General features: G+C 38.0%; 1 protein-coding gene across 2 annotated transcripts in view; it reads right to left on the bottom strand.

Moving 5' to 3' along the window:
* Window positions 1-24,491, bottom strand: part of tbl1xr1a (TBL1X/Y related 1a) — an 86,581-nt gene that overhangs the window by 40,255 nt on the left and 21,835 nt on the right. The gene's annotated exons all lie outside the window — the stretch shown is intronic.

A 24,491-nucleotide genomic window follows, 5' to 3' on the forward strand; every position in this document is an offset into this window, starting at 1 on the left:
TAATTCCTTGCCATTTGTCGACATGCTGTGCACAATTTTTGTGAGACTTCAGGACTGTAGCAACAAAAAAAACACAACCCTGAATTCAGAAAAACAACCCTGAATTTAATACAGAACCTATGATTAGTTGAGAAAAATGTGCAACGACAGCACAACAAGAGATACAGGCCCTGTTTTCTGTATTGTAATTTTTAAACAGATACATTTTTTTCTGAATTACTACCGGGTGTGAATTGTGCCAAAAAAAAAATCTAAAAGTCGCCTCTTCTCTGACAAGTGTTCCACACATGCAGCTGACATAAACCACACTTTCAATAAACAAAAAAACTGAGTGAAAAAAAAAACAGAGTGTTTTCTGTGTTGACTAATCTTTTGCGATGTCCTAACAGCCGGGATTAGCACACAACGCATCCACGTCCGCTAATGTCCGATTCACGACTCCTTTTAACCATTCATTAAAATGAATCGATTCAAACAACTGATCTGTCCAACATTGAACTCACCGAGACGTCACGGTTTGAATTGGTGTACAACAAATAATTTACTCATCCTTCTCATTTCAGAGGTGTTCTAAGTATGCTTACCCCATTTAGCAAAAGTGGTCAGTCAGATTTAGCCTTAAAAATCCACAGTATTTTCAGGTTATTTATATTGACAATGTGTAGTAAATTACCCAAAAAATAATTTAGTTTAGACTGGAGTGAGGAGAAAACAGAACAAAGCACAAAGTAAGTTGTTGTTAGCTAGCTGCTAATTTTATTCTTTTGTATATGGTAGAAAATTAGACTATTATTTAAAATAAAATGTAATATTCATATGATAATATACCAAAATAATTATCAGGCCTAGCAAAGAATGATCTTAAAAAGCTATGAAAACCAGTAAAAAAAAAAATATGTCAAAAAAAAAAATCACAGCTTTTATTGCAAAGAGGGCAAGAAAGGATGACAGCGATGATGACATGTAATATATGTGTCTGATAATTGCATAACCTACAACAGCCACAGTCCGGAAGAAAATGAGGGGTCAAAAAAAAATAATTGTAATGAGCAACCATGAGTAGGCTAAACAATGAGGAACAAAAGAAACACATCAAGGTAAGAGATCATACATAATACAGTTTTATATCATTTATTTTAAATTTATTGTCAACATTGGGCTCGCAGATCACGTGGGTAGGGTACTTTTTAGTGTGTGTGTGATGACCATGTCTGTCAGCCACCACAAAGGACCATTTTTGGCAAATCGCATGCCGTTTCATTTCAATCAATCATGCAGCCCTACTGTCAAATAAAAAAAAATGAACAAAGAATCAAACTATAAGCAATGTTCAGCACAAAAATACAAAAGAGCAAAAATATAAATACAATAAACTGCTTTTCAGGTTATTTAGGTATTTAAAAGTAGTTTTCAGGTACAGAAATTAAATACAGTAATCAAATGTAAAACAACATTGTATATAATCTTCACTGTATAAATTAAATAAAGATTAATCATTAAAGTTACAAAAGCTATTCAGTCAAGAGCAGTGAGTGATTTCCACATCTTTTGTTGTTTGATTAACATTAAAAACACATACAGACAGCAGGAATATTAGGCTGCTGTCACTTTAAGACATAATGCACAGATCCAGTACTGAACACATGCGTAATCTTTCTCAACTGTTAACGTTCACTTAAAACATAACCTAACTATGTTTGCTAGGATATTCGACAAGACGGCATGTTGACAATTTTTGTGTGAATTTATCCGTTCAAGCGGACAAAGCGCATTGAAAGAGAAATCAATATTTGCACGTTGGTACGGTTCGATTTTTTACAGAGAACCCTTGGGCAAAAAAAATATAATAATAAAAAAAAAAAAGTGCAAATTGTCTTAACCATAAAAATTATTTAGGAAATTAGCTAAATGTATGCAATGGCACTACTTAAAAAGCCATTGCTGTCTCAAAAAAACATCAAAGACAGAATAAAAATGTTTGGCAGAATATAGGAAGTTGTGTGTGGAGTGATTAATCACAGTGAAACACAAGTTGCATGGTGATGCTTCAGAGTGCTTCGAAAATTTACTGAGAAATATAATAATAAATGCTGCTCTACCACAGTAAAGTATTGAGAAAGAGCTGTGCGGAGTCTTTTTCTGCTGGTATTGGTGAGCTACTTCACTGTGAAAAGTGAAAGTCATTTAATGCTTTGTACAGGAGAACATTACAGAATGGCTTGCTTCCCACAAATGAAAAGTTATCTATCAGATGATATTTTTCAACAAGACAATGCTCCAGGCCAAATTGCAAAGATAACCAAGAAGTAGGGATGCACGATGATATCGGGACAACATCGGTATCGGCCGATAAAAGCTTATGAATATTATGCATATTTCTGCCGATGAGCCTTGCCGATAGGGTGGCGTGTTTCCTATGCGCACGTGACGACCGTGAACGAAGCATGAGCGCCAGCAACTTAAACTTCCAACTAGGGGTGTGAGTCTCACGGTTTTTGATCGTGGACGATTAAAATGTCTCCACGATCTGCTTTTGAAGAAAAATCATAGTATCGTGCATTCTATCAGTTCAATTCTGGCGCCTTCATCTCAACATACTGTACAACGCGACGTACATTCACATCACATCACATGTAAACGCAGAGGTAGAGTTACACTCACGGGACACTGCAATTCACAAAAGTTCATTATTTGCATGTGCGTCAAAGTCTTGCTAGTTAAACATGTCATGTAAAAAAACATGTAAAATTTTTGGGAGAACTATCCCTTTAATGTTAATAAAACAACAAAACACAGAGGAAATCACTCACTGCTCTTGACTGAGAACTTTAATAGAAGCTTTAATAAGCTTTTTTTGCACTTACAAATATACAAAAAAAAATACAAATATATCGGTATCGGGCAAAATTAGTTTGAAAATATTGGCATATCGAAGATCGGCCAAAATCCAATATCGTGCATCCCTACCAAGAAGTGTCTTGAGAACAAGTCCATCAGGCTCATGTTTTGGCCTAGTCAGAGTTAAGATTTGAACCCTATAGTGAATATTTGGTCTAAAATTAAACTGAAACGAACTGGGAGACATTTTTCAACTATCATTCAACTAACATGAATTTGAAGCCATTAACATTGAGTGAAACAACATTGATGCTTCTTCCAGTAAAAAGTTGTCTGCAAGTTTAAACATTTAAAGAAAACGAAGGGAAAGGCTATTCAGTTACTCTGTAGTTCAGTTACTTTATCTACAGTATTTTCTGTTTAAGACCATTAAAAATGTTGGCCCAATACTGTAGGCCTATATATAAATATCTTATCAGCCATTTGCGGGTACTTGGAATGGAAAAGTTAGTGCTGACCTGCAAGTCCAAGACCGAAAAGTTTTTAGCAGAGCATGATGTAAATATATAACCTTGAGATCATCTATGGCTCTTTAAAGCAACACTAAGTAAGATTTTTTTACCTTAAAATAATGTTTTCAAAATCGTTTCAGTGGTATATCAAGTCGTGACATGGTGAAATGCACTTATGCCACCGCTTTACGGTCCTTTATCTGATATATCCACGCTATGCAAGATTGCCAGATCGGGTCGCGTTTCTGTAGTCCGAATAAGACATAAGAAAACTACAAATTTGACTTACTTTACGGCACGCGTTACAATTGCCGATAGGTGGAGTGTACTCGACAGTAGACTACAACTACATGCAAGATACCTAGCAGCCAGGTAGCTTTTGAATTGTCATCATGATTCCAAAGCCGGTGCTGGATAAACAGAGAGCATGTGCGTGCGCGTGCGACAGTAGGCTGCGGTAGGCTAAATTATTTACCACAGCAGTAATGGACAATTCCGCTTCCAACCTGTAGGGCGACCGCAGAGGAAAAGTTACTCGGTGTTGTTTTAAAAAGACTTCATGGCTTCACAGGAATGACATCAGCAATTTGATTGATATTGGGGTTTTATTAAACTGTCAAAAACATCCATTCACAATTCACAGCTCTTATAGTTGTGAACTGACAGGTCTATAGTATTTCTTTGTAAAAATGTTAATTAGTTTGCACACAAACCAAGCAATTCTGCTGTCAAATGTTTTTGTTACATTCTGAGCAGTGAATTGAAAATAGCAAATCGACTCTGGAAAAATAATCCTTCGAATGTACAGTGCAAAACCCTACCAAACATGTACAGCGCTACAAATGGAATATAAAACTGTCTTTATCCACTGAGTGAATTCTCAAATTAATCATTGTGAAACTTACATTTTAAACACATTTTCTCTAAGGCAAACACAAGTGTCTTGGCAACATTAGAAAACGTTCTCTCTCATCCTCACCCTGTGGGATCTGGATTGATTAGAAACATGTCTAAAAGGATTCCTCTATCAAAGTCGGTTACTACCACCCATTTACAACGGCCAGGCCGATGCGTATGACAGCGTCTCCATTTAGCCTTTCTGGCTAGACTATCATTACAGCATATTTTTCTCATGCGGCAGCATTTCACCATGGAGATGCCCTTTCCTGAACCTTGACTCTCACCCTTTTAGCGGTCCGGACTTGAGTCCGGTGAGAGCGGCGGTGCAGAATGAGAGAAAGAGTTTAATTGGGTCATCTGAGACCGGCAGAAGAGACGTGTGGGACTGATGAAGGTCAACGGAGGCAAAACACGATAAGGTTGCATGCGCTAAAAACTTCTTGTCAGAGGGAAAAAGAGTTAGCGGAGGCACAATGGTCGAGAGGCCAGAGAAGTGAACAAAGGCCACAAAAGAGAGCCGAGGACATAATTATTGCAACTAATTGGACACAACGTGTGAAATTATATCAAAGAGTGTTCGCTGCAACAAGAAACTGCAAATGACACCTTGCAAGTTTGGCTTGTATTTAAGAGTGAAAATGGCTGTTTTTATAAATTAAATTTGGTGTTCATGTGAGTGAATTATGATACCTGATCGAACTAATGAACCCTATGTATAGCGACATCAGAATAAAGTTGCACAACTGTACTCATAAATAAAAACATTAGCATAAAAGCTTTAGGAGTAGACTTGACTTTCAGAATCAGAATCTGGCAGCTTAATACTGACTAAAGATTATTGATTTTCTGTGTTATACCAACACAAACACTTGATTGGAAATATGCCTCCCGTGTTCACACTCCATTTCATGCACATGCTAATGCTTGCAATGATTTTGCACTGGGGAAATACCAAACTATAGCCGATCTCAATCAGATACCTTGTTTACTGGGGAACTGAGCCATTTGGATTAGCCTGAGGAAGATACTGGATCTTGGGGAGAGAGAAGTCAAATCACTATTCTGTTTAAGGAAGCCACTCACAGAATATATTGTTTTTCCAGACCATTTGTTGGTATTGGGTGCAGGAAAGCAGGAGAAATACAGCTGCCCTGGTTATTTCAAGATAGAGAGATGCTGTTGACATACGTATTATTCCACCTACAGGCTAAACAAAAGAAACCATCATGTCAGAATATTGGCTGTTAGCCTGTGAATGAGCTGTGATGGTGCAGTGGCACTAGTGATATACTCCACAATGGTGCAGGGTTTGTTATTTTCTTAAATAGACATCATGCCCCCCACCCACCCCCCACCCCACACCCCACATGCTGTACTGCAATGAAAAATGAAAAATCATGGTAAACCTGAACAGCAGTTTCTCTGTACTTTTATATCTACAATAATTTATTGCAAACTTAGGTTATAATTACAGAGGTTATAGATTAATTGAGCAGAACATCTACATGCAACTAGATGCGCCAACTATTTTATCATGGATAAACTAAACCTGCGCTGGAGAAACACCTTCCTGCAGAGTTTAGCTTAACCTTGCTCCAACACACAAGTCTGACAGTTTCTAGTAATACTGGAGACCTTGATTAGCCAGTTCAAGTGCATTTAATTAGGGTTGGAATAAAACTCTGTTGGATGGCGTCCTTCCAAGAGCAGAATTTTACACCCTTGATTCGACTTTAAACCTATTTTTGCTTTAGCTGTAGAATTTGTATGTGGTTAAAACTTAAGGTGATACATTAAAGACAACTTCTTGGAGAGACATTTCAGCTTAGCATCTCTCCAATAAGTTACATCTCTAAATCCATACCTTTAAAGTATCATCACAGCAGCCATTAAAGCACCACTAGGCATGTGATCAGCTAAAGACAAAAAAAAAAGAAGGAAAACCCCTTTGATCCCTGGCTAGCATGCTATGGGTGTCCCGCAGATTTGCTGCGCTCAGTGCGCTGTCAGAGTAATAAGTCCAGGAAAAAAATTATTCAAAAATGTAACATTTTTCATTTCATGATTTCAATCATAATACAGTAACGGAAAAAAAATCACATTTTGTTAGATATTCACCAACTTTCAACAATAATTCTAAAACAATAACTAATAAAAAAATTCTAAACACATTATAAATGTTAGAATGGTATTGCTAAAACATATTACAAAGACTGTGAACTGTGAAGTACTGAATTGTGGAGTTAGACCGTTAAACAGTTTTTCACCATTGCTGTGTTCCGGATTTTTTGGGCGGGACTAAAACGGGGGCTCGATGACGCACTGGAGCCCCTGAGCTCCTGGACACGCCGCCACTTGATGACGCACTGAAGCCACTGAGGCTGGCTGGCCCCTCCCCTAACAATAGAGCACATTCGCATCAGTTCGCCTCTCAATCGCGAGATACTGTCAGTACTATTAGTTACTACAGACTGCAGTTTGCTAGCTAGCTATGCCTTCGTCACGGAAATGCGTACTACCTGGATGCAATCATGTACAAAACAGATCGGTGTCCTTTTTTCATTTTCTGAAAAATAAACACATCTCCCGACTATCTCCCGCCTCGGCCTTCATCTCCCCGTCCCGAAAGCAGTATCACCTAATATCATCGTCGGCAGCTTTCCCGCGAGTGGGCGTGGTTTCAGCGCAGCCAGCTGACACGCCCCCAGCGTTTGAGAGCAGAGAATAATGCTCATTTTTTTCAAGATTTCGATAGCTTATTTTATTTACTTGGCAGCTTTTTTTATCATTCAAATTTGGCTGGGTGGCTAATAACACATTTTTCTGTGGTGTGACAAACTCAGAACACATACTTCATTTTGACTTTACAGGGACTTTAAAGGCCCACTGAAGTGGCTTGAAACAGGCAGCATTATTCAGTGTGCTGATAATTTCCACTGAAACGGGAAGACAGGGTGGGACATATTGAGCAGCTCCTCCCCTTTTTTAAAAATAGCCAATAGCGTTTCATTTATATCACAGCTTGGTCAGAGCCGTTGAGCTTGGCAAAGCTGCATTTGACAGCCAGATTCCCCTTTTAGATTTAATATGAAACTGTTACTAAAGCAAAACAGTGAACGTAATCATGCTGAGAAAGTGTAGTTTGAAAAGTGTGTCATTTATATTGGCGCAAGGCACCGCTGTTTTCTCTTCTACTCATCAGTGCTGTTTCTAATGATGGGTCTGTCTAACCGTTTCTCCTAATCTCCTCCATCGTTTTAAAATATGCCATTCTGTGCAGAATTCAAACGGGTCCGAGTCCGATACGTTTTGTCTGGTCTGTGCCAACTCGCGCATATGATCCACTTTGTGCTGTCGTGTCTCTGGAGCGGAGCAGACTGTGTGCGCCCTGCGGCGGTTTGCGTGACACTAACATGAAACCAGACTTCATTCGCCCCAATGGAAAGCATATTTACACTGTCTGGATCGTTCACTAGCCCCTATAGTGCATTATGTGCCATTGTGAACAAGTGACCGATATCAGCCGCAGCTTCAGCGTCGATTTATAATGTAGGGGGCGGGACACTTCACATTCTAGAGAGCATTTGATTGGACAGAAAATCTGATGAATGAATGAATGAATGAATGAATGGAGGAATTTATATAGCGCTTTCATATGTACTACTGTACACCCAAAGCGCTTTACAATCATATCAGGGGTTCTCTCCTCAACCAGCACCAGTTGATGAGAAGCTGAAGTTGAGAAGCTGAAGATGAGAAGCACCAGTTGATGAGAAGCTGTTCCCTCCTCAACCAGCACCAGTTGATGAGAAACTGATGAGAAGCTGAAGTGCAGCATGATGTCATTAAAATTATTGATCCATATTGGGAAAAGTGAGAGACTAAGTTTTGAACGCTTGTATCTTCTAAATGCAAATTTTGTCATTGTTTTGGAGCACACTAGCTTATAGAAACCTTAAGGCTAACATATTCATACTTAAAGTCAAAAAACTTTGTGAACAGAGACCATAGACTATAAAAAAAAATGGACAAAGCGTCTGTGACGTCACCCATAGACTTTCTGAAAAACGGTTTTGAGGCCGTTTATGGGGGGTATGGGCGGCGCCATCTTTTGAAAATCTTGGGAAATCCTAACCCCGCCCACCTTCTGGCCAATCCATATATGGGTAAAAGGGCGGGCTTTGTGTGAGACTGAGCCGGCCGGTGGACGCGCCTCTTCAGCCAAGCAGCCTCAGCTATCTGTAACGTTACAAGATCGACTGGCAGACTAGGATACTTTTTACAGTCTATGGCTACTACATTCACTGCAAAGCTACTGAAGAACACTCCAATGTGGGACATATCAGTCTATTCTTATGTTACATTTATTCATTTGGCAGACACATTTACAGTGTTTCAAACGTCAGTTATAACCGGTTATAGCCATAGGCATCAGGCGTAATTTGCGGGTGGGACATGTCCCCACCACTTTTTGCCAGGGTCGATATTGTCCCCACCAATTTTGAACTCGGACGCGCGCTTTAATCCGTTGCGGAGACTCTCTATTCCTTCCGGTGAAATCACAAAGTAAAATGCACACGAACGTGTCCCTACTTGATATACAACCACTGATAAACATAATCGGTTTTAATGAGAGAGAAAAAAACTAAAAACTATACGAGTGCGGATTAGAGCCCAGAACCTCTGACACGCTTGGCAAAAGTTCTGCCACTGGGCCATTAAAGTGCATGCATGTGATTGTCGGATCTATATTTCTTGACGTGAAAATTCTCGCCAACAACGACATATTAGATCTCATTAAACGACAAATTAAACACAATGTACTATTTAAATCGATTGCTGGACATCGGTATGTTATTGTACATAGGTACATCTGATTTATGATTTAGCATTGTATTAGCCCCCCAAAACCCCACCTGTCCCTACCTCGGACGCTAACTTATCTGAGGCGATTTAATGCTAACTGTTGCAGTGCCACTGCCCACAAACATTGATGCTAAATAGTGCTAACTACGTGAAATAGTAGTGGAATGTCACTTACTGGAAAAAATGGAGCGAAGTACTCCTACAGTGTCGCTTAGTGCAGTTTATAGCAGAGCAACCCATTTTATGTACGATATTTCAATACAAATGTTCAGAAAGGATACAGAGGTGGTATGATGTGTTGTGTCAGATCATGGCCGAGACGTCAAATTTCAGGAATTCCACTCGGCGCAGCCCGTTATCAGTTGTCAATCAAAGTTAACCACGCCCTTATTTGTCATACATTTTATATATCTAAATACGAAAAAAATTCACCCCCCTCACAGTTGTCAGGCACTCGGAACCTATCGAAAAATACAATAAAAGTCCATGGGACCAACCTGTAAAAACATGAATTTATGCTGTGAAACCGGACATTTTAACATGGGGTCTATGGACATTTGCTCCCTTTTGGGACCTGCCCCTAGCGGATTTTCGATGTATTGCAGTTTTTCGCACTTCCGGGTAGGCTTCATTTTTCAGATTAGAATGTTGCCACTTGACACAGAGACTCAAAAATTGTCCCAGTGCAGATGAGCTGTGCTTCCTACATTGCTGCACTATTGACAATAGACAGTGGAAATTTTTTGCCTGTGAAATGTCATCAAATGGTCAAAATGTGACCACACCTTCACTACAAAACCACAAATACAATTTCACAAATGTCAAAAATTTGAATCATTCCGATCCTTGAAAGATCTGACGCTAGGCTTGGGCGGTAATACGGTAATATCTAAAAATAGCAACGGTATCAGTTTCAATATGGTCATACCGTCATAAAAAAAATCCAATGCACTTATATAGGAGACAAGGATTAAATATTAAATATAATGTATTTAATGGCTAAAAATGCTTATGTGTGGTTGTCATCACGTGACAGTGTGGAGGAGAAAGAGTGGGGGAGAGAGGGGGAAAGATGGCAAGTTGCGCACCGAGTGACCTGGTCTCGAAGAAGAACACGACTTCTGCAGTTTGGCATGGGCATTTCAAGCAAAAATAATATTTGAAGATCGCCTGGTATTATTTGATTATTATTCGATAATCGCACCCCTCCACCATATGCACGCACACATGCATGTAGGCTACACAGCTATACAGCGGAGCGGTGTGACACTTAAATAGGCTATAAGTAAAAAAAAATAATAAATAAAAAAACTTATTTCTTTTCATATTTATGTTTAATAATATAATGTTGTTATTTTTTTTATTTCATCTATGTTGATTATATGAAAAGGAAACTGCATGAGATTAATAAGATAGGATCATAAGATGCCCAATATCGGAAAACATTTGGAATGGGTCAGACATGATTTTTGACCACTTATTACGTTTTGTTTTGTAGAAAGCCTTTCTTTAAAGTGAATTTCGTTTTGTATAAATTGTATCTTCATTTTAATCAGTGTTTCATCAACGAATTGCCTGGATTAATAAATAAGAAGCATATATATTAGACAATATAAGCCGGCGCGTGAACTGGAGCGCGTCCCCTAAAAAAAAAACGAAACTCTGCGTATAAGATAGATGCCTTAAATATCTGAGAAGTGTATATATATAGTAAGCTTGAAATGTCTACTTTTAAACAAAACAATTAAAAACTAAAAGAAATGGGTTGCTCTCTGTAGGCTAATTCATATGAAGTGTGCATTTCTCTCTATGCGCGTTCACTACTGCGAAGATGCGAGTCTGCATCGTAAACTTTATCTGTGCAGCCACTGACATAGAAAGTTTTTTATTAATAAACAATTCAAATGTTTCATGCATAATAATTACTTTTTCCGGTTCTTTGTGGCAAGCTTTATGTGTGCTTTGAGATGCAGAATAGGCAATATATTACGAAAACGCTCATTATGGTTTAGCATTCTCTCCTATATATATTTAAGTAATTTAATCAATATAAAAATGTGATTAGACTAATGGCTTAAATCAACTACTACTAGTCAACTAGAAAAAAAAAACTTTAGTCGTGCACGGGCAGCCCTACTTCACATGTTTTCTAACCAGCATGTCACTGCGGGCATTCTGAGCGCGCGACGCTGAGTGGACTGAGCACGCGGCACGTGATCTTCAGAAATGCGCTCTCTGCTCTGGAGGAAATATTACCACTTCGCTCACATGCTCTGGTGTGAGACAATGTGCATCTTCTCCTGTTGTCTGAGAGTTGATTGACAGCTTTTAGATGCATTATTGGCATCTCCACCCTCTGGTTGAATGTGTCACCCCCGCATCAGAACGGAAAACATGGGGATTTTTTATAGACAATAATCCCACAACCTATTCCATATTCTATAATAAAATCAAATAATTGAATATTCGAAAATTGTGACTCATCCCTGCACAAACCAACAGTTTGGTGATGCCGTCTGAGCCTTATGTCATAATTTTTAATTAGTCACGCGGTAATACGGTATACCGCGGTAAAATAGGGAGGAGGTTTGACGGTATCAAAATTTGGATACCGCCCAAGCCTATCTGACGCCATGCTCTCTAGACTTCAGCAAGAAATATAATTCCTCCATCCTGATGCCACGTGACTGATGTGCTTGGCCCTTTTACTCTCAGAGAACAGATACTGTGATTCTCAGCCTAGTAAGACGAGGTTTCCCATTCCCTATACTGAGTGCAAGTACCCTATTATATAGCCTGGCCTTCTTTATCCAAGCATTGGTCTAATGGACAAAAGTAATTAGGCTAAGTGACAGTGGTCCTACTTCACAATTGTTAAATGCATATTTGGTCTAGACAACATGGCTATCTGACAGATAATGGTCTAGTCAAAATGAGCGATCAACTGAAAAACACATCTTGACAGTGGCAAAAAAACATCATAAATAGAAAAAACTCTCTCTTCAAACAAGCAGCAGACAGATAATGTGTCATTTCTGTCTGTCTACACTGTGTGCCAGAGAATAATCTCCCTCCTTAATGTTTACTGATAAAAACTAGCATATTAAAAACACATGCAGATAACGCATTACTGGAGCTGTATCAGATGAAATCTCTGAAGAAAAAGGGTGGGTTGCACATTAAGGGATTTCGACAAATTACAAAGCCGTTTAAGTTATCTGAGCTTATATGATCACAATATCGATTTCATGATTTTGTCATTTTGGTTTTAAATACGATTTTTAAATCAACAATTCTCGCCACCTATTTCAATATCACAAAGAACTTATACTAGCCTAACTAACATAAGTAAAAAAAACAAAAAAAAAAACAAGCTCACTGAAACCTAGTAAGTCAGTGATAAAATGGGAACAAAGAAACTAATTACAAGCACAATAAATTGTGTAAAGCAGTGGTTCTCAAACTTTTTAGTGTCGTACCCCCTAACATCCTTCTGCGTACCCCCTCTCTGCAGTCACATCTTGTTCATTAAGGGACAAAAATTGCCCCCTTAAATCGATTTTTTACCTTTATAAAAAAAAAAGTTAAAAAAAAAAGTTAAAAGCCACAGATTCGTTCACCGCTGTGTGTTGCAGTTCTGCTGTGGCTTTCGTTGAAACTATTATTTTTTCGCAAAATAGAGCTTAAAATATACTGACAATCCTGTTTAAAATTAACCACATAAAATGAACCATTGTTGTATAAAATCAATGTTACATTTGCAATCATGTGGATATTGGGGAAACATTGCATTCTTGCTCGTATAATTTACGATCAACATAAAAAACAAGACCTTACACATGTTCTTGTATCGAAGAGTTTGAATCTTAAATCGATCTCTATGCACGGTCTGAGTCTATATTTGTTCTTCATGCTAGTAAGTTTTCAAAATGTACATTCGATTGAAATTGTTATATGAGGTCACGATTCGATTCTCGATTTTGAATTAAAGTTCAATTCAATATATGTAACAGATGACAGCTAGTAAGAGCTGTGCAGGTAAAACCACACTTCCCTGATATCAAGAGGCGTTCTAGCGACTGACTGTGGTTTTCAGCCTCCTTGTTAGAGCGCCCGCCTCCCATGTCAGAGACCAGGGTTCGAGGCCCGCTCAAAACGAGTCAAGTAAAGACCTGAGGGGTCACATGCATAGATTAGATTGTAGTTTACCGTTTTGTGTCACTTTTCTTGACTGCGTTAAATAGGTCTAGAAGGAAAAGTTAGGTACCGGTTTTGTATCGATTCCGCAGCACGGACGCAGCAGTGGACCGTACTTCGTGTTTAAAATGCAGTGGAAATGTGCTGAAATTAATGAATAATATAATAAATAGGCTAGAACAAATTTTAATTGGCATCCAAAGGGACATGATTGGGGTTGCCTGATATCAAGACACGTAATCCCTCAATCAGAGCTTCACACTTGCACAAAACAGAAATATCTGATAAGTGGTTTACTTATTTTTTTTCAACCTGGCAACCACATGCTCGCGCTCTGTCTTCTCCACTATGGATAAAAGTGCTGGCTTTCTGAAAACACCAGGTAAGCTTGCAGTTCAGCGATCTGCAGTTCGATATTCTATTCACAGAAAAGTGAAATACATCAAGTCTGTGTTCATTTACGGGCCTGAGAGAGAGATCGTGCATATATGAATTACCTCAGTCTGCAGCATTTCTCTATTAACAGTGAAGTGGTGAGTTTAATTGCTTAAAAAAAAGTGATGTCACGAACTCCTTGCAGAGAAAGATAATTTAGCTCTTCAGTGGTGAAGCTATTGTATTGATAAAAATTGCAGGGCAGTGTTGATAAGTTTCTGTGTAGATGATTTTTTCTGTGTGCGTGAAGCGCGATCTGTGTGAGTGACTGTCTGAATGTGTGTGCGTGAGCTACAGTGAAGAAAGCACATTACTTTAGAACACTTCTAATTTTTGAACAATTTTACTGAAATGTAGTGTGTTACTTTGTGCAATGATAACCTACAAGCAATGTAAAGATGATTTATTAATATTAGGGCTGGGTATCGATTCAGATATTCAAATTCGATTCGATTTCGATTCACAAGCTCACAGTTCGATTCGATTTCGATTCTCGATTCGATTTCGATTCTCGATTCGACTATAATGAATATAGATGTAATACAAATCTCAGTCTAAATATCAGTTATCATTTTTTAGACAATTTCTTATTACATTGATCTCACCTAAATGTTTGTTTTTACAATGGGGTAATTTTTTTGTTAAGAGCTTATGCAACATATGGAAGCTTGATTTCAATCTTTGAATTAAATTGAAAAAAGTAGCACAAATAAATACAATAGAATAGGCCTAAAGACACAAATAAAGAGACATAAAAAGAAAAGTTTTTGGGTAGGTCAGAAATACTACAGAAACTGAATAAAGTAATCCAATGTAAAATAACACTGGATAGTCTTTTAGTCCTGACTGAATTAAATACATAGGCTATTAATTCTAATTCCTTACAATTAATGCTATATTTTGACAACAAAATTAATGACAGACACATATGGCTGCGTTCACTTTAAGAACTAGTGCACGGATCCATTACTGTTTCATTATACTGTCTGTCACACGCGTTTTATGCTTATTTAAGACATAGCCGACTGTCTCTACGAGGTTACTCACCAAGACCAGAGTTTTGACATCATTTTGCGTGTTTTTAACTGTTAAAGCGATATAATCCACGAAAAAGAACTTTTGTTACTGGCGAGCTGTTTGTGAGGCGGATTTAGGCTTTACTGTATGTGCACGCAATGAAAAACATGCGAGTGCGCGAGCACAGGATAGTTTAAAATTGCTTGAATGTTTAAACTGGTAAAACTTTAAAAAGTCGTAAAATGATAAACGTTAGTTACGATGCAATGCTGGCCCGATTGTGCAAGTGAATCATGTCCCGACTCCTAAACACGAGTGTGTATCGACGCCTGCAGCGCTTGACGCTTGCCTTGTGCAGAGTGAGAAGACGCAGCACCGCGAGCCCTGAATATGGAAAAAATCGATTCGTGGCCGTTGAGAATCGATTTTGAATCGACCACATTTTAAAAAACGATTAATCGAAAAATCGATTTTTTTGCCCAGCCCTAATTAATATATTAGAATGAGTAAATTATTATTTATGTACTTAAACAAGAAGAAAACAATCAGAATATTGTACCTGGTGGGTAAACCTATATTGTTACAGTGCTACAGAGGCCCTTCATAATGCAGAGGGCAACTATACTTAGCAACGCTCCTATAGTATGCAGTTTTTAATAAACAGCTGTTATACTAAATTCTGCTGAGGTTAAATTTAGTGCAAAAATGCCCCTGTATGTCTTTTATATTTATATAATTTCATATAGTTAACCAATATTACACGTAGAGCGCCGGTTTTCTCCAAATATCAGCACAATTACAAATGTGACATTGATTTTATACAACATAGCCTACAGTTTAATAAACAAGTCAATATTAATTGACTTACATTTTTAGACATCAAGTCGCTTGTTTCGCTCTATTCCACCAACGCAAATAGTTCCAAACAAAGTCCACAGCACTGTTTTGCGTCTCTGAGCAACACACACGACCGTGTATCTCTAATGAATGAATCAGCTTTTTGAACGAATCAGCTGAATCAATGATTCAATGACTCACTCATTAGAGAGTAAAATGCTTCGAATGAATCAGCCGTTTGAATGAATCGGTTGAATCTCAATGACTCACTCATTAACAGTGACTTGCTGCCACCTACTGGCGGGTTTAATTTCACATTTAAAGTATCTTTTAATTTTTTTAATAATTTCAAATAACAGATTTAATGTTTTATATTTTCAACATTTCAAAACATTATTTATGCATCTTTAAATGCTCTTCAGATTAACTTTGATAAAAAATTGACCTATAGTTATACATTAGATTACAATTTCTCCACCAGAAAATCTCCTAAACCTACATGAAAAACCTAAAAAGCACCGTTTATTTAATTTATATGTTTGTTCCGTGGCATTTATTTGTGCTATTGCTCATATTTTGATTATTTGTTCCCATTTTATTACGTACTGTTTAAATAAGTAAAATTTGAACCACTGGCCCAACTGGGCCAGTAGAAAAAAACCTTGGTGTTGAGCCCTGTAATATACATAAAATACACATAACATAACTTACTGTACATAATGTATTATAGGGCTGTCACTTTTGTGAAAAAATCCTGATCGATTTTTGAGACATAAATGTTCATTAAATCGATTGTAAAATCGATTTTCCATGTCTAAAGACGTTTCCATTTTCAACGCCAAATATAGGCAAATCCACGGACAACTAACAGGCATTAGGACGAACGTAAAGAGTGCGCTTGAGACGTGCACAAGTCAGCAATATTTCTGATGATTTATTGGCATTAAGTTTCGTGCACAATGACAAACAGGAGTGCAAGATTCTCGAAAAACAATAAGCAGAGTGGACTGCCATAACATCAATGAAAAACATTACTGCAGGCTTCGACATGGCTGTGTTTACGATTAGAAATGTCAAACCAATTTCGCCTACGTAGGCGATTGTAGGCCGAATCTGTATCTGTATGCATGAGACTATCTGAATACCGGCAGAATTCACATTTTTGTTGTAAAAAAAAAAAAACACATTATGCAGAAGTATAGTATAGTTTGTATGTGTGTTTGTCAGAGCCTGCAGTTGCTGTGTGACGCGCGTTCGCTGCGGGCGTGTCGTGACGAGCTGGACGCGCTCCGAGAGAAGGCCGTTAAAATCGATTCCCTATTTTCGTTTTCGATACTTGTGTTGGTTGGTCCGATCGATTGTGCAATCGATTTTCGAAAGTAAAGTGACAGCCCTAATGTATTATAACAAATGCCTGCAGAGGTCGCCAACGGCCTGGTGATTGTTGTTGTTACACTTTACAGCCGATCCTTGTTTAATATTGGTCAATCTACATTTAATTCAAATGTCCGCTTAATCTTTACGATAGAAATGAAACAGCCACTCTAATTTCTTGAACAAAAACATCAAAACATTAAAACGAGTGTTTAAACTTTTATTTTGAAATCGCGTTCACATATATTTAGAAACATATTGATGTATTCTCCTGTGTTGATGTAGGTTTATATGATTTACGTTACAAATCTGGTGAGCAGAGATGGATTTTGTTAACCAAGCTGCTTATATGCATTTCACGCATATAAACGCATTACTTAGTTTGCTATGGAATGCAAAACGCATCAGACTGTCACTGTATATGCATTCCCAAATGCACGCTATTGGAATCCCCGACGAACAGCACAGACTTAGTTTGTGTGGTGCAGCATTTCCTGTGAATGGAGCCACTATGGGACGCTGCAGAAACACGTAACCTGCACGCATGGAAATAATTCAAGAGTTGCGCTTGACCCTGAAACGCGCAGTGAATTTATTTAACTGAATCCCAGCCTTTGTGATTTCACAATAGCACAATGTTATATTATCATTTTTAAATGGGTTTAATATTTCGTGCAGCCTAGGGCTGGGCGATCTGACAATTTTACATTGTGATCGATCTTGAAGATGTCCAAGACCTACTTTTCAAGTGAATGTGCCACTTCTGTAGCCTGGTTAAAACCAGACCATTCTCAGTTGTAACTGAGTTATGGTCTGGCAAAGCGTCATAGACAAATCATTTCCAGAGGGGCGTCACCAACGGACGTCGTGGATAGACCTAAACCCAATCAGAGCGATGAAGGAGATGACGTACGCAGAGCGGCGAGAAACATCTCCGAGTGTTGCTCTTTGCTCGGTTTTTAACAAAAAGGAAACGTTCAAATCGCTTAAAACAGACGCGACAGCTGATTCGAACGAGTGATGTTCGACGGCGGCATCCATCTTTGTAATGTAGGCTACAAAATCTGCTTCAAAATCCCAGCGCTGTCGTCATCGTGTAAAGCCCGCCCCAACGTTTCTGATTGGTGCCTCGATTTCGACGGATTGGAAATGAGCTTGAATGAGCTCTTGCCAGACTAACTTTCAGAGCAAATCTAAATTTGCCGGAAGTTGTCTGGCTTTTCCCAGGCTAGCACTTCTGGTATTTTGTCAGTTAATCGACACAGGTAAATAGCACAAAACAAATTTCAATTCGGTACTCTAATTTAATCAAGGAATCGAGACAGCCCTACAGAAATCAGATGCTCTTTTGCTGCTTATAGTGCATGAATGGTTTAAAATAAATTGTTTTTAATCGTCAAGGCTTAAAAACACATTCAAATGATAAGCGTTCGTGACTGCGCAGCACGGCAATGTCACGTGAGCATAACCATAACTAAGTGACAATAATGCAAAATCTCTACTGGTTGAAAAATGTCTACCGGTTTATCATGTCTACTGGCATATCGGACTTATAATATTGGATATATATAGCATCAAACCCTTACAAGTTGCTCGACAGTCCCCCCCTTTTTGGCCGCAATGCAATGTATCCATAATGAAGCAATAGCATGGTACAATAGAACATTTAACTTTAATGGTCATTCACGGTCAACAGAAATGCATAGAGATATTGAAGGGAAAAAATTATTTACTTCAATCAAAAAAATTAATCTCCAGGATTCATGTTCATTTCAGTTTTTTTCCCTAAAAACAACCAAAGCTCATTAACTGATCATTAACCGTTAACCGACAAGATTATTAAATTAGAATTAAATTAAATTAGAATAGATAAGTGTCTGTGACGCATTTGTTTTCCAGGGATTTAGTTTTACATGCGGAAATAGCAGCATTAACAACAGAACATGAGGATTCCCACATTGTCACATCACGCACTTGCAGCGCTTCTGTTAATGGACAAAAGCAGAGTAAAATAATATATAAAAGGAATAAATAGGCCTGCACACAAACTACATTTCACTTAAATAATTAACAGATTAACAAAATGGGAAAAAAACAACAACTGTGCAACAAGTAATATGCAGTTTACTCGCCAAACAAACAAAACAAAAGTACTAGCCAATGGCGACTCGAGCTCCGGTGTGTATGAGCATCCCTACTCAAGCTAGCTGAAAAAAGTACACTCGGTGATTGCTTTTCACTGTCTTTTATACTCTAATCCATGCTGCTCATGAGATTTGACAATTTCATCAATAACTCAAAACCTGAACCAGAGAGATGAATTAACCACCTTGATCCAATTCTTTTCTGACATTTGAAATGCATTAGAAAATCCTGTGTGCATTGCAAAGAACCCATGAGGTGAATGTATTCAGAAGTAAGAGATAAGATTAACCAATGATCCTCCACCATCCAGACTTGCCAACAAATCAAGATGCATTGAGTCATACTACGATTTGTCTCAGGCTCATGGGAGTGTGTCAATGCACAGGAAGACACTTCAAGGGATTGTCCTCCCCCAACAATGCAGTGCTCCTTTCAGGGTATTACACTGTTCTGTTAGCTGTGCTGGGTTTGCCATCCAATTTAACAAGAATGGCACTTTTGATTTGCAGTTTGCTGGCAGAGTTTCAAACTTGAACTTTATAGCATATTCATTCCCTAGATGGCATCCTTGAAGTTCTAAAGCAAATGTCGCTTTGCAGCATCAGCAAAATATTCAATCTTGCAGAGAACAGCAATCGAGACAAGAAAGAAATTACATGGGGGGGGGGACGATGTAGCAACTAGGCTCAAAAACTTTCATAGGTCTCCCAGACCTAATCCAAGTACCATCTCAGACCGCATCAGAGGAGACTAGGGGTGTAACGATACACAAACCTGACGGTTCGGTTCGTCCCACGGTTTTGAGGTCTCGGTTCGGTTCGGTTCGGTTCATTTCGGTGGGGGGGGGTTTAGAAAGCTAAAATTGCTTTTATTTTTTATTAAACAGTGCTTTAATGAACAAATTGTGTCCTTGTCTTTAAATTAATTCAATTACAAGTAAACGTTTCTCAAGGATAACAAAATTATCTGCTAATGCTGTAAACTACAGCCCTTACTTGCACATTACTATAACATTAAAGCTTAACAAGCCTAGAATTTTAGCCTAAATGATATAATAATAATCAACACTCAAATAACAAATTGTATGAAAACATGTAAACTGCACATAAGGCAATTTTTGCATTAACATGTTTTTACTCTAATTTGTTATTGTTATATAATAATTTACACAGTTGCTGTTATTTTCATGACAACTATTTTAAACATACATTAAATCAAGATATCATAAACAGGTTAAGTAAAATATAATATATAGGCTAATATATAGCATTTATTTAGTGAAAGAGTTAGCAAACCAGCAAGCTGTGGACACTGAATGACTTGCCTGAGGTAAATATAAAGCTATGTGAAAAACTAAGCGTTTTATTGACGTATTTCCGCTGTTGAAACACTGATTGAGTGTTTACACGAGTTATAATGCCTTTCAGTAAGTATACTGTATCTTTCAACATACCTTCGGGTGTCCATTCATGTTTATTCTGTAACCTAGGAAGAGATGATCGCGCTCTGCGCTGCCGCATGCATACAGTGATATCTGTCACGCCACATCTAAGAGCGCCAAAACGGCATTTATTGTTTGCATTTCGTGATCAAATAGACATAATTTGAAAGATTACACCTTGCTTATTATCAAAAGTAACAAAACACTGAGCTTATTGCGATTATATGTGGTTAATGGTGGTTAGGCAACAGCCCTGTATTCGTTGTGTACACATAACACATGAGGTGCAATGAGCCGGGGCTGGGCGGGGCCGCAGGGGGCGGGGCGTGTTCGGTTCGCCATGAGAGTATCGCGATACGTATCGTGGGTGGTGTATCGCGGTTTTTCGGTTCGGTTCAAATATCGTTACACCCCTAGAGGAGACCCCAGCCACTTCTGTATTATTATTTGAATACATGCATGAACACACATAGTCCAATCCCAGACACTCTAAAAATAGAAATGTGTGTCAACTGCTGAACTTCCACATTCTTCATTTGATAAAACCATGCATGGGTCTGGTATAAGAATGCATTAAAGCAAAACTAGGTTTACAAGAGTCTGTGATGGATGTTAAAAGGAAAGCTACGCACTTACACCAATGGCTTGTCTGTACAACTCAAAAAGGATAATATTAACACATTAGTAGGGACGCAAAGGATGCACTGATCCAATATTCAGAATTTTTGCTGGTTTAGCTATCGATCAGAATGATGAGCACCAATCCAAATCCGATACTTGGGGTGTGCGATATTGTCACCGATAATATCGTAATTGTTGTTTTAACGATATGCGATCTGACATTAGAGTATATCTCACTTTACAAACACACATCCAGAGAGCGTACGCATGCTCTACGTGATGTATTCTAGTAGGCTAGAGTAGTGTGTGTGAGCATAGAGTGCACGCTTTCACTGCGTGATTTAGTCTATTAAAATGCATCTATAATGCCTCCAAGATTCAAGATAACTGTATGTCTTTTATATTTATATCATTTAATGTAGTTAATATCACATGAAGAGTGCTCTTTTTTTATCCAAATATCAGCACGATTACAAATGTGAAATTAACAGACAACAGTTCAGTAAACAAGAAGTTAATATTAAAGGGGTCATATAATGCCATTTTTGTACAAGCTAATATGATTCTTTAGGGTCTAAATTAAAAGTTTGTAATATACTTTAATTAAAAATTCTCATTAGTATTGTAAGAAAACACTTATTTTACCTGGTCAAAAACAGCTCTGTTTTCAGCACGCCGTTTCAGTGCATATGACTTTAAATGATCATGAGCTCTGCTCACTCCGCCCCTCTGTTCTGTGCGTACACGTTTGTAACACAATAACACAATAACCATAACGCGTTGTTCAGTATAAACATATACTGAACATATACATATACATACTGAACATATACGCAACATCAAATGGCAAACGTAATTCAAGCGGAACAAAACTGCGCTACTCATTATATTGTGCTTCACGGATCGTTTGACCAGCAACATCTGTGCAGCGCGAGCCGATCTCGATCAAGCGACACTGTTACAACACAGCGCTAAGAGATCCAGTAAAGAAAACATTTGAATTCGCCACTGAAGTAATAACATCGCTGCGAGATCTAGTGAGAAGCATTCACATTTCTCCGTTATTAACCGTAGATCTCTATTAGATCAAACAGCGCTGACGTGGAAACCAGGAGAAATATTGTGCCGTGAATGAACTAGTAATACTTTACGTCCACAGACCAGCAACATTCACCATGGATTTAATATAGTAGGCTAACACTAACTGTAACCAGTTTGGCTGGAATAGTGAACTGCTTTCAAGTACTTCACACATCTTTTTCCAGCTCTTCAAAACTCAAATAATATATAAATAAATATATATATATATAAATGTTATTTTTAATGTGATGACCAAAACATTATTTTTGTTCATCCTTCAAAGATGACCCCCATTTATAAACCTGAAAGTTTCAAGATGTAGGAAAACTCAGTTATTTAAAAATATTTTTTCTTTTAACAAATAAGAAATTTCTCTGGCATTTCTTTCTTTTTGCTGTATCGAAAACGTACCGAACCGTGACTTTAAAACCGAGGTACGTACCGAACCGTGATTTTTGTGTACCGTTACACCCCTACCAAGAACAGAACACCACAGTCGCTTAGACGCCATTCTGCTCATAGACAGTGCTCCAGCATATCAACAATGACCGCACCGGTCCGGTCCGCGCCACGCAGACTATGATTGACAGCTACCTCATGTGCGAGGGCGGGTCTGTGTTGAAACGCTCCCGTCAATCAACAATCGTGGGAGGGGCGTCCGTTTTATTGACGTCACAAAAACGAACGGCTCGATTTGAGGCAGGGGAAAACATATAAGGAGATTAAAACAAAACCACTGGATGGATTTTTATCATTATATGATGTTTGTGTACAGGCACTGCCAACACACATTTCAGTGCAATCAACTTGTAAAATTGATTAGATATAGATCGTAGATTGTATATGACAACTTGTATATGATCATAGATTATGATCATATATTTTTGGGATTTGTTGTTTTTCTTTTTAATGAAGTTGTCTGTATTTAGTAGATTGTGTTTAACACACAAAAGAGTGGTTATCAGTTCAACACAAAGTTATAGAAATTCTACTTGATTTAAAAAAAAAAACTGTGCTGGTATCGGTATACTCAGAATTTTTGGGATCGGATCGGTTCTGTATAGGTGCATCCCTAATTGCAACATGTCAGCGGGAAACTTACTGCTCATATATCATCCTCTCATGCAGTTACAGATGCAGAATTACAAGAGAGCACATTCATACATTTTTTGGATCAAGAAAGAGTCTGCGATATATTTCCTCCTCCCTTACTGCAAAATACTCGCTCTGTCTGGATGCGCTTAAATCCACAAGTAAGGACACGTTCCTGTCACATATCACACATGCGCACTTCAATAAGCCGACAGAAAGCAGGTTAATGTGTTTACATGCTGGGCGAAATCGGAAAACGGGTCAACGCGCTTACATGATCATCACATGCATTGTCAGCTTATTAAGCATATGCACGTTCTTAACCTGACCGTTAACGCACTCAATGACTCACTCATTAACAGTGACTTGCTGCCAACTACTGGTGGTTTTAATTTCATATTTAGAGTATATTTTCATTTTTACAATCATTTCAAATATCAATATTCAACGTTTTATGTTTAGAACATCAAAACATTATTTATGCATTTGTAACTGCAGGTTAAATGCATTCATGTCGCCTCTGAGCTGCAGTAAACAGTGTGTAAACATGTTACTTACCCAGAAAATATCGAGATATAATTTTTTGTTAATATCGCACACCCCTAGAAGCACCACAAAAGTGTTTGTGAACAATATTCCAAGTCTTTCGAAGCCATTTGATAGTCTAATGCAGGGGTTGTTAATGCTAATTGATAGTCTAATGCATAAATGTTATGTTTATGTGTATAAACATAAAATATGTTTATACACATAAACATATTTTAAATATTCATAATGCTACCACAGAAATAGTAAAGACATTTAAATATTTCTCATGAAATTTGTTTTAGATTTGTCATCTTTGTTTTCAGGCCTAAATTAGACTTTGAAGAACAGATTGGACCTGGTCATTCATGTGTTTCTTCTTTACTTTCAGTTTTGTTAAAAGTGTTACACTTACACTCGACAAAATAACTGTATCTCCGCAAATCTAATATAATTTGAATATTTAATTCCCACGCTATATGCAAATTCAGGTTCGCAAGATATGAGCTGCATTTTATTTATCATTAGCTAATTTCAAGAGTGGCATCAACACTGGAAGATAATTTAGTCAAGGGCGTAGGTTTAGGGGGGGACGCTAGGTACTAGTCCCA

The sequence above is a fragment of the Rhinichthys klamathensis genome, unplaced genomic scaffold, assembly GCF_029890125.1.
Source record: "Rhinichthys klamathensis goyatoka isolate OS25496 unplaced genomic scaffold, OSU_Roscu_1.1 h1tg000098l_1, whole genome shotgun sequence".
NCBI lineage: Eukaryota > Metazoa > Chordata > Actinopteri > Cypriniformes > Leuciscidae > Rhinichthys > Rhinichthys klamathensis.